Source organism: Zingiber officinale, chromosome 11B (assembly GCF_018446385.1).
Source record: "Zingiber officinale cultivar Zhangliang chromosome 11B, Zo_v1.1, whole genome shotgun sequence".
Classification (NCBI taxonomy): domain Eukaryota; kingdom Viridiplantae; phylum Streptophyta; class Magnoliopsida; order Zingiberales; family Zingiberaceae; genus Zingiber; species Zingiber officinale.
In genome coordinates this window covers 41947217-41963404 of record NC_056007.1, presented here as the reverse complement: position 1 = coordinate 41963404, position 16188 = coordinate 41947217, and the positions used below count along the sequence as shown (strand labels likewise).

Here is a 16188-nt window from a genome sequence, read left to right as displayed (position 1 = left end):
TGCATAAGTCCCTACACATTGGTCCACAGCATGTTCAATCTTTGCAACTCTCATAATCTCTAAGGGTTGTGTGGACAAAGGAGGTGGTTCTTGAGATGCTGCTTCCACAATACAGCTCCCTACACTTCCTTCCATATCATCATCATCAACACATACATCAAAAAATAAACCAACATCAATATCCTCAATAGGAGAATCAATTATAAGAGGATCAATAACTTCATTTGCAGTTTTATGTTGATCTACCACATCACATTCATCATCTGAAAATTTAATTTCATCATAACACCCTATAAATCCAGAAGGTAGATCTAAAAACTTATTATCCACTGCATTATCAATAAAATCCTCATCTGAAGAGTCTTCATCTTTATATACATTAGGAAATCTATACTCAACCATATTTGGATCACAGAATTTGCCAAAGTCTTTGTTTTCATTGGCCCTCACTAGACTTTATGGAAAAGGAACCCTTAGTGAAGTTTTTGACATGGTTGAGCTTGTGGCTGAGGTTCAAATTGCTTGTCTAGTGATGTTGTGATTAACCATTGAGGGAAAGATACTTGTGGCCTTTGGGAACCTCCTAGAGTAATGGAACTAAGTTCTTGTGGTCTTCTATTATTCTTCTCCTCAATTCTAAACATATCCTTCTTCAGAAGTTCTTCATGATTCTTGCCACTTCTCAACTTAATATCATTATCATTTACACTAGATCTTGTCTATGTAGGAGGAAGGTCTTCTTTGAATCATTTTGAAACTATGCTTTCAATCTTTGTCCCCAAATGTTTGAACTCCTCATTCTGTGACTTGTGAATTTCAACATTTTTGGGTGGTTGAACTGCATTTTGTTTGACAGGCTCTCTTATATTTATGGCTTGCACTTCTTGAATTTTTGATGGAGATTCCATCCAACTTTTGTTCGACCATTCATGGAGGTTCAATGCCACTTGATCAATTAACGTATATGCTTCATCCACACTTTTATTCATAAAAAAACCTCCAACTGATGAATCTAACAAACACTTATCTGAGAAAGAAACTCCCCTATAGAATATGTGTAGGGTCAGCCATTTTTCCAAACCATGATGAGAGCACTGTCTTTGTAGACTCTTGAATCTGTTTCATGCTTCAAATAATGATTCTCCATATTCCTGAGCAAAATTTGTAATACAATTCCTCATATAAAGTGTTCTACTTGGAGGGAAAAAATGATTCAGAAATTTCTTCTCCAATTGTTCCCAACTTGTGATGCTTTGAGGACAGAGAGAATATAACCAAGTCCTTGCTTTATCCTTGATACTGAAAGAAAATACCATCAATCGAACTGCATCAGCTGACACTCCTTCACAGTCCACCATATCACAAAGCTCTAGAAATATCTCAAGGTGCAAATAAGGACTTTCTGATACTTCTCCTCCAAATTTGTAACCTTGTATCATGAAAATTAACTCTGGGTCTAGTTGGAAACTTTCTGCTTCAATATGAGGTTGCACAATGGGTGATAAAAATCTTACAAAAATGGGTGCAGAAAAATCTCTTAAGGACCCGCGTGACATGTTAGTGCTCATGGATATCTAAAAAAATTATGAGAAAAAATAAAAATGAAGAATTAAAGACAAGAAAAATGCAGATTTAATTCACAAGAAAGAAAGTGCATAATGAAAACAAGAAAGAAAAGGCAAAAGGAAAAAGAAAAATGTCTAAAGTAACTCATATGCTAATCAACTAATATTAATCGAAAACCGTCTCCGGCAATGGCACCAAAAACTTGTTACGCCATCGTAAGTGTACGGTTACATCCTCAGTAATATAAATAATATTGAATCCATAGGAACTGTTGATTAAGCACTAGTTAAATTTGCACGACTAATTATCTAGACAAACGTAAGATTTATGGGAAAAGAGAGTAAGAAAAGAGAAGAGGGAAAAGAGAGAATGGATCAAAAGAGGGGTTGAGCTAGGAGGATGGAGAATGATAGATTCTAGGATTTCAGTTTCCTTGTAATGCTAGGCGATGTTACATAGATTTCTTAGCTCCTATCCTCTATGTCCATGCTCTTGTAGGAAGTTAGATTCATTACTGACTCTCCCCTATAGTGGATAAGCCAGTATGATCTCCTACTTTATGTCCTATGCTACTAAATGGAAGTGATTCCTATGAAGTCTATTAGCGGGGCAGCCCTGTCATGACACCCCTCGTTCATATAATATAGAAACACACTAACACACAATAACATAGAGATAGAAATAGTGATTATGTCTGATCCCCTACTTCCTTGTGGAGATTTTCTTCTCCTTTCAAGGTGATACCCTAGACGTCCGTTAGCGGGGGCAGCCTTGTCACGACACCTCTCGGTCATACGATCTAGGGTATCCCCCATATGAGATTAACAATTCTCCACAACCATTTGATAAAATATGCAAAAGATATATATAATCATTCACACACACACATCATCAAACATTAACAAGGCATTAACAAGTCATTGAATAGAAACATGACAAATCTACGTAGTTTTACATCTCCATCACATCACAAATACTTCCAACATCCTAGATCTGGAGATCTACTCCATTGAAAAGGAAGAACAAATCCAAAACATAAAATAAAACATACTTACAACCCTAGATTCCTCTCACAGCTTCCTCTCAGGTTGAGTCACATGACCGTGTGGCTCACACAGCCATGGCCCTCTTCTTCTCTAGCAAGGTTACACGACCGTGTGGATTCACACGACCATCGCCTTCTGCGTCTCTGGAAACTTAGCACGATCATGCCATTTGGCATGCCTGTGTGCTTCTTGGAGACAGGGAGCTGACACGGCCTCTAGAGAAATGGCACGGCCGTGCCATTTGGCACGACCTTGCCTTGCTCTGCCTCTGGATTATTGACACGGTCGTGTGGGTCACACGGTCGTGATCCTCCTTACCTCTGGAACATTGGCACGACCATGCCAATTAGCACCACCAAAGCAAGATAATGGCCACACGACCGTATGGCCTACACGACGCAAGCTCCTGTGTGTATTTTTGCTCCATTTTTGCTCCAAATAGCGTTTTGTCAATAAAAAACAAGCAAAGAACAAATCTCCGAATAGAATATAATGAAAGTATGATATTCTAATGAAATATGGTGCAATAAAAATAGATTATGCTAATGAAATACAAGTAGATGTGCGTCCAAAGGTATATAAAAGTGTACATAATCTACGCACATCACCTCCCCATCGCAAAAACCTTATACGTAAGGTTTATCTATGCGAGGGCACCTCTAGCTCATCTAGAGAACCTTCCACTAGGTCTAAGGTCCCTCCAAGTAGCTCTGAGGCACCTCCAAGCAGCTCTGAGGCGCCTCGAGCATTGTTCACCAGAGGCTAACTTGTGTGTTTCAGCTCCTGCAAAACAAGTTAATCTAAATACACAAAGATACCCTGCAAAATAGAGTTAGTATAATACAAACATAGTATTTATTAATTTGACAATCTCCAAACTATCTAGTTCTGACTTTCAGATATCTCGGAAGCTCTAGGTCGAATTGACGCCTACTATTCCCTCAATAGGGAATACATCCTCACCTACTCCTCTCAAGAGAGTTTTAACTTTTTACCTAACTGGTCCTCCAAACTGTTTAGATTTTTTCTTAGCATTTGAAACTTCAGAACTTTCACCTAGTGTCCTTGACCCTAGGACTTTTGCTCGATGTCCTCGACCTACTAAGACTTTGCCTAGTCCCATGACCAAAACTTCATTGCCTAGCCTCAACTAGGATTTTCACATTTCCTAAGATCACTTAGGACTTTTATGCACACTAGGTTAGACTTGTTAGATCAAAACATAGCTTAACTTTGAACTTTTCCAAATATTAAAACATAAGTTTGATTAGCTAGTGCTTCCAACACCAACAATCTCTCCCTTTTTGATTTTTGGCAATCTAGTTCAAAGATAAGTAAAAAACATTCAAAATAATAAAGTAAGATATGTAGGACAAATAACAAGTAAGCTTGTTACTCTTTCTCAATTAAAACTTTTTTACTTTACTTTTAACATATTTTTCTCTCCCTTTGACATATATAAAAAAAATATCTACTAGAGAGAAAAGATGTTAATTTGTAAAAATAGTACTTAAATTTGAAAAAATGTACTTTTAAACTTTTTCCAAAAAATATTTTAACTTTAAACTCCTCTTGAAAAGTATCACTTAACTTTTTTTTTTTTGAAAAAAAGAACTTAGCTTTTCTTCTTTTGTTTTTTTAAAAAAATACTTAGCTTTTGCAAAGCTTAGCCTCTAAAAAAATTGATTGAAACTTTCCTTTGAAAATACTTAGCTTTTGCGAATACTAAAAATACTTAAATTTTAACCTCATTTTTCTCTCTCCCTTGATTAATACCTTTAGACTTTTTTTAAGTAATTGATTTAAGTTTGAGGGGGTAATTAATTTTAAAATTAGGCATGATTATAATTCTAGTGTCCAAGCATGGAAAAATAAAAATAAATTTAAAAATATATTTAAAATAGTCATCTATTTTCCTAGCATCTCACCTATTTTAGATTTTCAAACATGGTAGGCTTATTTGTTTTGAGAGATGCATAATTCATATAATATAGAATATATTTAACTAATGATAAGATTTGTTTCGAGTAAAATTTAGGTTTGTTAATTAATTTGAATTCACATAGTTATTTTATCTAAACCTTTTAGGTTAATTATATTAAATTAAATTTTGGATTAAGTTTAAAATTTATTTAGATAAGACTTAGTTTTAAAAATTAATTTAAGTTTTGAAAATTAATGTAATTTTTAAAAATTAATTAGATTTTAAAAATTAATTTGATTTTAAAAATTAATTTAGGTTTTAAAAAATAGAATTATATTTTGAAAATTAATTTAGGTTTAAAGTTAATTTACGTTTTTAAAATTAATTTAAGGTTTTGAAAATTAATAGTTTTAAAATTATGTTGATTGATTAGTTTGTGAAAGTTTGAGTTAAGTTTGATTAATTTAGATTTGACTAAGATTTGAGTTAAATTTGATTAACTCAATTAGTTTAAGTTTGATTAAGGTTGATTGAGTTTGATTAAGTCTAATTCTCAATTTTAATATAAATCTATTTCATCCTTTTCTAGATTTTCAAATAGGGAACCGTATAGATTTTGTGAGTGGTTCATTTTATCTACAATTTAAATTGAAATCTAAGGATTGATTTATATTTGAGTTAGACTTCGATTTAATAGTTAGTTGATTAAATATTCATTTCGATAATTGACTTCCAAACTATGGTGAGACACGAAATCTTCTTGGGTATTAGAGCAACAACCACTTCTAGACAAAATCTTTTAAGAAAATTAAACATTTAACTTTCTTTCTGAGAATTCTTGGTCTAATTATCAAGTGTCGATCAAGCTTATTTCCTTATCTATCATAATCTACTATCCTAACCTAAATAGAAATAAAGAAAGCGGTAAATCAAACAATCAAGCAAATCTATTTAATAGTAAAAATGGTCTTTATATTAGCTCCTCCTAGATCATAGACTCAATAAGATATATTAAGTAATGGATTTGATCTTTGGAGATCTAATATTGATTAAGTGATGTGCTTAGATAATATGATCATTTATGCATGTTTTAACGCATATTCACTTTCTTAATTTACATATATTCTTTACATGATCATCTCTCCTATTGTTTATTCTGCATTAATTACTCTTTTGTTGGAGATATGCTCTTTGTTTGATTTTGTGTTGACAGGAATAACTTTTGGAAACTCCGCCCATGATGACCGGTCATGGCCGGTCCCAAGCCCGGATAAAGGAGGAGGGTTGCGTTAGGTTGCCAACCAGCGTCAAACTATGGCAAATATTTCATGAATGAATCCATTAAACTATTGTGTTAATGCTAGGTTGTTCCCCGGAAGGAACGCGTTGCAGGGTCCGACTGTAACGTCTCGGCAAGGACCGCTACATCTCCAGAACTCGGGTGTAGTGATAAATATGCAAGAGTTCACGTTACAGGGTCCGACTGTAACGTCTCAGCAAGGACCGCTACATCTCCATGAGAACTTGGGTGTAGTGTTAAATAGGCAAGAGTTCTCACACCATAGGTTAGATAAGAACAAATATGATAGGAAAACTAATAATCTAAGATTTGGAACATGGAACATAGGAACTCTCATTGGTAAATCAATGGAGGTAGTAGATATGATGATTAGGAGAAAAATTAATATTTTATGTGTACAAGAGACAAAATGGACAGGTGAGAAGGCAAAGATGATAGAGAACTCGGGTTTTAAGTTATGGTACACTGGAAAGAGTAAAGCAAGAAATGGAGTGGGTATTATTGTAGATAGTTTGTTAAAGGATGAAGTTGTAGGACTAGTTAGAAAAGGGGATAGAATTATAACCCTTAAGATAATAGTGGTGAAAGAAACTATGAACATAATTAGCGTATATGCACCACAAGTAGGATTAGATGAAGCTACCAAATTAAGGTTTTGGGAGGACTTAGATGAAATATTACAAAATATTCCACCAAATGAAAGGATTTTAATAGGAGGTGATCTAAATGGGCATGTCGGAGTGAAAAATGAGGAATATGAGAGAGTACATGGGAGTTATGTGTTTGGAACGAGGAATGAGGAAGGGAAAACTATATTAGATTTTGCAATAGCATATGACCTTATATTAGCTAATACGTTTTTTAAGAAAAGAGAAGAACACTTAGTCACATTGGAAAGTGGGAATAATAAATCACAAATTGACTTTCTTATGGTTAGGAAGAAGAATAGAAAGATTTGTAAAAATTGCAAAGTCATCCCTGGAGAAAGCTTAACTACCCAACATAGGGTAGTAGTGTTGGATATACGCCTCAAACATAGTATCAATAGAAAGAAAATATATACAATTCCTAGAATTAAGTGGTGGAAGTTAAAGGATGGGAAACAACATATATTTAAAGAGAAGGTAGAAATACAAGCATTAGGTGAAATATATGATGACTCTAATACAACATGGGATAAGATGGTATCAAAATTGAAAATAGTTGCTAAGAGTGTCCTCGGTGAGTCAAAAGGGCATGCACCGCTAAGTAAAGAATCTTGGTGGTGGAATGAGAAAGTACAAGAGAAAGTGAAGGAAAAACGAATAGCTTATAAGGAATTATATATTTGTAAGAATGAGGAAAATTTTAAAAAATATACAATAGCCAAGAAAGAAGCTAAGAAATTAGTGAGTGAAGCAAAAAATGAAACTTTTGAACGGTTATATCAAAAATTGGATACAAAAGAAGGGGAAAAAGACATCTATAGAATAGCTAAAGTGAGAGAAAGAAAAACAAGAGATCTTAGCCAAATAAGATATATTAAAGATGAATGTAATAGGGTATTAGTAAGCGATAGAGAAATAAAAGAGCGGTGGAAGAGGTATTTTCATCAACTTTTTAATGAAGGTTTAGGAGACCAACTTAACTTAGGTAATTTAATTAGGTCAAATGAACATCGAAATTTTAATTTTTATCGTAGAATTCAAACTTCAGAAGTAAAACAAGCTTTAAATGAGATGCACAATGGAAAAGCCATTGGACCAGATGATATTCCGATAGAGGTATGGAAGAGTTTAGGGAAACAAGGTATTGAATGACTTACAAAATTATTTAACATGATATTGAAAACAAAAAAAATGTCTGATCAATGGAGGATAAGTACTCTAGTCCCCTTATATAAGAATAAGGGAGACGTACAAAATTGTGCAAACTATAGGGGCATTAAACTAATGAGTCATACTATGAAACTTTGAGAAAAAGTAATAGAAAAAAGATTAAGGAAGGAGACCATAGTGACAGAAAATTAATTTGGGTTCATGCCTAGAAGGTCGACAATAGAAGCTATACATCTTCTTAGATAATTAATTGAAAAATATCGGGAGCAAAAACAAGATCTACACATGGTATTCATTGACTTAGAAAAGGCATATGATAGAGTCCCAAGAGAAATTATTTGGAGAATTTTAGAAAAGATAGGTGTTAGCGTAACATATATTGAACTAATTAAGGATATGTATGAGGATGTAACGACCAGAGTAAAGACTTCAGGCGAAGTAACTGAAGCATTTCCAATAAAGATAGGGTTACATAAAGGATCAGCTCTAAGTCCCTATCTTTTTACATTAATTATGGGCGAACTCACTGCACACATTCAAGACACAGTACCGTGGTGCATGTTGTTTGCAGATGATATTATTTTGGTAGATGAGACACGTGAAGGAGTAAATGCTAAGCTAGAATCTTGGAGGGAAACACTAGAAGGGAAATGTTTTAAGCTTAGTAGATTAAAAACGGAATATATGGAATTTAAGTTTAGCAATATTAGGAGTAATGAAACAATTGTTAAGATAGGAGAGGACGAGTTGCCTGGAATCGAGAGATTTAAATATTTAGGATCATTTTTACAAAATGATGGAGGGATTGAGAGAGATGTCTTACATAGAATACAAGCAGGATGGGTGAAATGGAGGGGAGCGTCGAGTGTTTTATGTGATCGTAAAGTACCTCTTAAACTTAAAGGTAAGTTCTATAAAACCGCAGTTAGACCTGCTATGTTATATGGAGCTGAATGTTGGGCTATGACTCGAGCACATGAGCAGAAGATGAGAGTTGCAGAGATGAGGATGTTAAGGTGGATGTGTGAACATACGATGATGGACAAAATAAGAAATGAGAGCATTAGAGAAAAAGTAGGAGTTGCATCTATTGAGGAAAAACTCAGATAGACACGTTTAAGATGGTACGGACATGCACTTAGACGACCAATAAATGCTCCAGTTAGGCGATGTGAAACTATGATAAACATGCATATAAAACGAGGAAGAGGAAGACCAAAAAAGACTTGGTTAGTGACAATAAAACAAGATAAAATTTATTTAAATATAGATGATGATATAATAGGAGATAGAGCTCAATGGCGTAAAAAGATTCCTACAGCCGACCCCACCTAGTGGGAAAAGTCTTGGTTGTTGTTGTTGTTGTTGTTGTAGGAATAACTTTTGGAGCGAAAATAGCGATTGTCAACGCATCGGAGCTTGACACCGGCCGTGCAACCCTACACAGCCGTGTAGCCATTCCCGAGAGAGAGCAGCACACGGTTGTGCAACCTCACACGGCCGTGCCTCACGACCAATAGCCAAGAAGCACACGGTCGTGTGAACCTCACACGACCGTGCAATGCAGACTCGAGCTGAAGGAAGACACGGCCGTGTGGATCTCCCACGGCCATGCCACTCAACCCGAAGGGAAGAGAAAGTTGGTCGTGCCGATCTCGTACAACCATGCCACTCCACCTGAAGAGAGGGAGGAGCTGGCCATGCAGATCTCGCACAGTCGTGGCACGGGTCGTGTGGCGCCCGTGCCCTAGCCTATAAAAAGGGGCCTTTTACCCTTCTCCGGGGGAGGCGAGCCGTCAGAGAGAGATATACCTTGGTGCCGTTCCACGCTGTCCCGGACCTCCGTTCGACGAACCGAGATAACCTCCATCATCGCATCAACTCCAGAAGCAAAGGATTGGATCCGGAGATCATTGGACGACATTGCATAAGCATCTCTTTTCCCTCTCTATTCTTGTTTGGGATTATATGTCTAATTATACTATGTCTTCGGGTTTCTCTCTCATGTCTATGGAGTAGATTCTTTGTTCTAGGATCAGATAGTAGTTGTTGATATGTATTGATGTAAGACTCATGTTTATGCCTTTTTCTCATTGAATGATTTCACTTGTCTTATTTCTATTTGATATGCATGAAACTTGTTTCAGATTACCATGTCATATTAATTGATTGTGTAGGAATTGATAATTTCATAAAGATAGGATCTTAGATCGTATACCTGAGGGGCCCTAGTGACAGGGGTAACCTGTTCACGGATATCTAGGATACTCCCTTGAAAGGAAAGGTAATTTCACACAAGGAAGTAGGAAACCAAACCTAACCCCTATCTTTATCCTTAATGATACCGATCAGATTCGCATTCTTGTGATCTACCGAGGCGCCCTAGTGACAGGGGTTAGCCATAATAGGATTTCACAAGAATTTTCTCTGTTTATTGCTTAAGGGTAGTAACTTGAACTTCTGACGAGTACGTGTTGATTGACAATGAGGAAAGGATAGAACATGATACATCAACTACCAGCAAAACGAAATCAAACTCCTAGAGCTCTTCCCAAGCCGAGTAAAACTCTCTCTCTCTCACTAGTTCTCACATCTACTTCCCAAGTTCTTTTCTTCTAAAGAAATAGTTCACCTACAACCATCGGTAGTTTAGCTAATTCTACGTGTACAATCGTTAGTGCTTATAACCAATCCTCATGGAATCGATAATCTTTTATTACTTATGACGTATCCGTGCACTTGCTGAAGCGTAACAAGTTTTTGGCACCGTTGCCAGGGACTGCGTCTATAACATTAGTGATAATCATATTAGATTAGATTAGACTTTGTTTTTCTTTATTTTTTCTTTACTTTCTACATTTCTATTAAAACATAAAAAAAATTAACTCTTTCTTTTACTCTATACTTGGATTATTGAATATCTTGTTCTTGCATGTGAAGAGCTAATCTTTCAGGAAAACTTCTACCGTTCGATCCAGAAATTGATAGAACTTACCTGAGGAGTAGAAACTTGCAAAAACTCCAAATAGAACAAGAAACTTCCAAAATGGCTGATAAGCTTTTGAAGGACTACACAACACCTTATGCACGAGGGTTATGATCTAGTATCACCTGACCCCCAAATGAAGCCAACAATTTTGAAATCAAACCTGCAGTAATCCGCATGGTCCGGCAAAATCAATTTGGAGGAGGACCGCACGATTATCCAAATCGTCACTTGGAGCTTTTCTATGAGATCTGTAGCACTATGAAAGTGAATGGGGTCCCGCCAGAAACAGTAAGGTTACTTCTTTTTGGATTTTCCCTGAAGGACAGATCCAAGCAGCGGCTTAATTCTTTACTAGCAAACAACATTACATCTTGGGAACAGTGTGAGCAGAAATTTCTGGACAAATTCTACCCGCCGAGTAAAACTGCGCACATGAGGAATTTAATTGCAAGCTTCAAACAGATAGACTCAGAATTGTTATTCGAAGCATGAGACAGATTCAAGAGTATGCTGAGATAGTGCCCCCATCATGGCCTTGAGAAGTGGTTGGTGCTACACACATTCTCTAATGGAATCAACTATCACACGAAGGTGTCCCTTGATTCTGCAGTAGGAGGAGCATTGAAAAACAAGAGCCTTGATGAAGCTGAAGAGATAATAGAGAATGTGGCCCAGAACCATCATCAGTGGGCAATTGAGAGATCTGGAGGTTCCTTCCCTGGGTATCTAGTCAAGGCATCAGGAAAATTTGACGTAGATGCAATAACACTCATGTCTGCAAAGCTGGATGCTCTGACCAAGAAATTTGAGACCATGGGGAGCAACACAGCCAATGCAATAGTGTGTGTATGCGAAACTTGTGGAAGTTAGGATCATGCTCAAGATACTTGCCCCCTAGGGCCAATATAAGTACAAATAAACCAACTTGAGCAATGCGATGCGATTGTCGGATATAACCAAAGGCAAAATAATCCTTACTCCAACACATACAACCCTGGGTGGAGGAACCATCCAAATTTTTCTTACCGGGGAAATCAAGATCACGGATCAGCAAAGCCAAGCCACCAACTTGGGCAACAAAGCTACCAATCTGGACAACAGACTCATCAACAACAATAATTCTCTCAACTATCCAGAATTGAAAAGATGCTTGAAGAAGCTCTCTTGGAGCAAAAAGAAATGAAGAACGAAATTAAGCAATTGAATCAAAGAATGGAGAATTCTGAAAAGCATCAAAAGATGCAAGATAGTCAGATCCCCCAGATAGCCCAGTCCTTTTCAAGAACGCTAGGAGCATTTCCAGGGCCTGACATAAACCCGGTGGAACATTGTAACCGCATTGAGCTAAGGAGCGGACAGACTTTGGGAGATCTCCAGATGACTACCCATAAAGGAATTGAATTAGATGAAGAGCGCTCTCCTCTCATCCCTAATTTGGTCCAAAACAAGGATAGGGGGGAGATTACCAAGAAATTTGAAGGGACTCTTCCACTTCCCCCACAAAACCATACGATTCCTTTCCCCCAAAAGCTAATAACATCCCAAAAAATATGAAGAGTTCCATCGATTCCTTAAGAAGATTAAAGAAATTTGCATTGAAGTACTTCTGATAGACACACTGTACCAAAAGCTGAAGATCACCAAATTTTTAAAAGGTATTCCTATCTAACAAAAGACAGAAGGGCAATTTCGAGGCTGTTGCATTGACGGAGAAGTGCAGTGCTCTGCTCACGGCAAACATTCCCCCGAAGCTCCAGGATCCAGGAAGTTTTTCGATACCATGTAAAATAGGCTCTGAGCTCATACACCGAGCTTTCTGGGACTTGGGAGCGAGTGTCAGTCTACTTCCATACTCGTTATGCAAAAAACTAGGACTCCAGAATATCAGACTTACTACTATGACACTACAATTGGCTAGCCATTCATGTAGATACCCAATTGGTATAGTGGAAAACGTGCCAGTAGAGATAGGCGGATGCATCATTCCCGCAGATTTTGTTGTCCTAGATATGGAGGAGGATCCCAAGATCCCAATCATCCTTGGAAGACCATTCCTTGCCACCACTGGAGCCCTCATTGATGTGAAAAGTCACAAATTATCCCTGGTGATCGGTAAAGAAAGGTTAGAATTTGATTTATCTGTTTCGCTTGACTACATCTCTTCTTCTCAGGGAAATTCCAACAAATCGAATATACACAAAGCTGAGGAATGTAGTTTCCATGGGAGGCCGCCAGACATGATGCGTGATTCGGCAAAGCTTGAGAGGTTTCCTCCAACAAGCAATGAGAAGTATATTTGTCCTGCACGAGCAAAACTGAAAGAGCAAACTAGAGCATTAACCCTTGGAGGAGAGTCATGCCTCCATGGTTTTAGTCCACATGCCTTCTATATATTTTTTAGTTAGTTCAATCAAGTATTTTTATTGTTAGGTCTTTATTTTCAGGGTGTGCATTAGCCTCCACAAGCTAGCCGAGATCATTTCATGGGTGTGGGGGTGTCGGAGGGGTCAAAAAGGAGAAAGGCGAGGCACTACATGCGTAAGGGAATCGGGCGTGTGATTCCACATGGCCATGTGAAGCTAGCAGAGGATGAAATGCCACAGGCCGTGTGATCCCACACGACCATGTGACCTATGTAGAGAAGGAACAACACACAGCCGTGCCAACTGGCACGGCCGTGTGAAGCCACCCGAGAACAAGAATGCACAGGCCGTGTCGATTGACATGGCCATGTGATCTTAGCCGAGAGGAAGAAAGGAGGGGTCGTGCCAACTTGCACGGCCGTGTGGTGACCTAGTCACCAAACCTTGTCTTTAGCACACAGTCGTACCTTACTCATGTGCGCCGCCAACCACCTTAAAAAGCCCAAATTTCCATCTCTTTCTCTCCCAAAATCCTTTCTTTCCCCACTACGCCTCATCAACCTTCATTACCTACATCTAAGACTCATCTTTACCAAGATCTAGATCTAGATCTAAGTTTTCTTCGAATCCCAAATCCAAAAAGCGAGGAACAATTCCCCTATTCTTCTTCTTTCTCCTCCTCCATCTTCAAGATCCACCCCTTCTATCCCCAAGATCCACCTCCACCCAATTCACCTTGCATATCATGTGTCAAATCTTGAAGAGACTTCGATGAGGAAGCGACAGATCTAGCGAAGGAGATGCACCGGGAGGAGATAAAGGCAAAGGAAAGGCTTCTTCTTCCAAGGGCAAAGGCAAAAGGGTGGCACACAATAAAGGTAACAACAACGAATTTAATACTATTTTTAGATATCAATAACATAAAGCTAGATATGATATTCTTGTTGTTAGAAAAATCGTGTGCACTAGTTATATGGATCCAACTACCATGGATAGGTTAGGAATTAGAGATGACATAGATTGGATGATTAGCTCTTTAGATTGGAATGACATTATGTACACACATTTACCGACTTACCCCCGCCTAGTCCTTGAGTTTTTAAGTTCAATTGATGTTAATTTTTTTCTGAGGATGACTACATAGGGGTCATAACTTTTAGGTTGATGAACAAGGAAATTCGGTGGGTGTTTAGTGATTTTAATACCTATTTTGGTTTACCTACAGGTGGTGCCTGTGGATTTGATAGCAATATTAACTGGAATGAATTTTGTACTACAATCACTGGATCAAAGAACCCTTATGAACCCTTTAGAGCAAAGGCATCCCACATGCAAAACCCCACTTTTAGATACCTTCACCGTGTGATGAGCACAACAATCTTTGGTCGAGGTGAGAGTGATGGGGTTGTTAGGAAAGTGGAGCTTTATTCTCTTTGGGTGATGCTAAATAAAGTCGACTTTGATTCTGGGTTTCACTTCTTACAAAATTTATTGAGAGCAGGTAAAGCATCTTCGGGGATGATAGTGTTTGGTGGTTTAATCACCCAAATAGCAATAAATCTTGGTTGTGACCTTGACAGGCTGGAGGTCATTCATGGTAATGATAAGATCGACATCGATTCTTGCCTTGCAATGAAGATGATCTGTCGGGATAAGAATGAGTTTGCTTTTCCTAGAAACGATGGTTTCCCATTAGCCCTTCCTTGTCCTGAGCGCACTTCAGTTCACAACCCTGCGAACTGGGTGATAGTTGATTCAGTACCCAAGTTTGTTCCCTCCCTTGTAGAAAATACTGAGCACCACCAAGAGCCCTCGTCATCAGGACTCCTGCAACCCTCTGGATATCCGGAACCCGCTAGGTACTCTTTTGCCTATGGTACGAGACCTTCCAGATTTGATTTTTCTGATTTCCGTGCCTCCTTAGACTCGCTTCATGAGAAGCACACTACCCAACAACAATTGTTGGAGGGTCACTTCATGTTATCTGACGACCAGTTTAGAGAGGTGTAGGGCCATTTCCAATTTACTAGCGACTTTCATAGCCAGGTGACAGGATTTGTTCAGGATTATGAGGTTGACTAGGAAAGAATGAAGAATTTCAAGGATGATATAGATATTACTAGACAACAAGTAGACGCTCTTTACCAATATCATGAGCACATTGGCCACCTCCTTAGTATGCCTAGATTTTCCTTTGACACACGGCGGGACCCCCCATATCCCCCTCCCATGCCACTATTTTGATTTTCATTGGGCCGATGAAAAGTCTAAGTCTGGGGGGTGTTGTGTTTGCACAACCTGAGTTGAGTCGAGTCCTTTCCTTTTTCTTTCTGCATATTTATCTAGTTTGCTTTATCTACTTGAATTTCATTTTATCTTTCAGTCTCATATTGTATGTTCTTTTCTTACTTGTAGTTTTTCATCGTGTTTATTTTGAAAAAAAAATAGTTTTGAGGCATACTTGAGAGCATCAAACCTTCTACTTTTTCTGCTGACTTTTCCGATAGCAAAATGACTAGCACATGTATTTTCTTAGTTCATGTGTTGTAGAGATAGTGTGAGTATGTTTGGTGTATCTCCTTTCTCTATCTTTAGTAGCATGAAATAAGCTAAGTATTGTACGGAATTTAGTATAAGTCTTGGCCTAACCTTAAGGATCTTACTTTCACTTCACTTAAGCTTGAATAGTGGAAATATTTTGAAATAGTTATGATTCATCCAATTTGTTTAGTACTTGTGTTCCCATGGGGATTCCTTAGTTATATTTTGGTTACTGGATGACCTCGGATCATGGAAGCTCATTTGGAAAAATCTAAATCCCAACAATTGCATCATGCATTTGTGAGTAGTGCTACACTTCTATTGTTTCTAAAAGAGAGAGAGAGAGAGAGAGAGAGAGAGAGAGAGAGAGAGTTGAATAAGGGATAAAAAATAGTTGTCATGAGTGGAAACTAACAATTTATCCCTTTGAGACCGAGTTAGGTTACTAAGAAAATAAATGTTATGTTTCTCTTGATTCCGAGTAGTATCCTTTGAGACCTTGTGTAATTTAAGGAAAATGAACCATGTGTGTGGCAGGTAAGTGTCTATCACCGGGAACATTAGGAACTCAATTGTATGATGACTTGACTAGGACAGAAAATTGAAACTTGAAGAGTTTGAGTCACTTATTGCACCGAGCAT

General features: G+C 37.7%; 1 non-coding gene and 1 pseudogene across 1 annotated transcript; one reads left to right on the top strand and one right to left on the bottom strand.

Moving 5' to 3' along the window:
• Positions 1-1077: 1077 nt before the first annotated feature.
• LOC122035515 lies at positions 1078-1183 on the top strand. The gene has a single exon (XR_006127064.1). It is a non-coding gene; the product is annotated as a small nucleolar RNA R71 (small nucleolar RNA).
• Positions 1184-11106: 9923 nt separating this feature from the next.
• Positions 11107-11178, bottom strand: LOC122035558 (annotated as a pseudogene).
• Positions 11179-16188: the final 5010 nt, after the last annotated feature.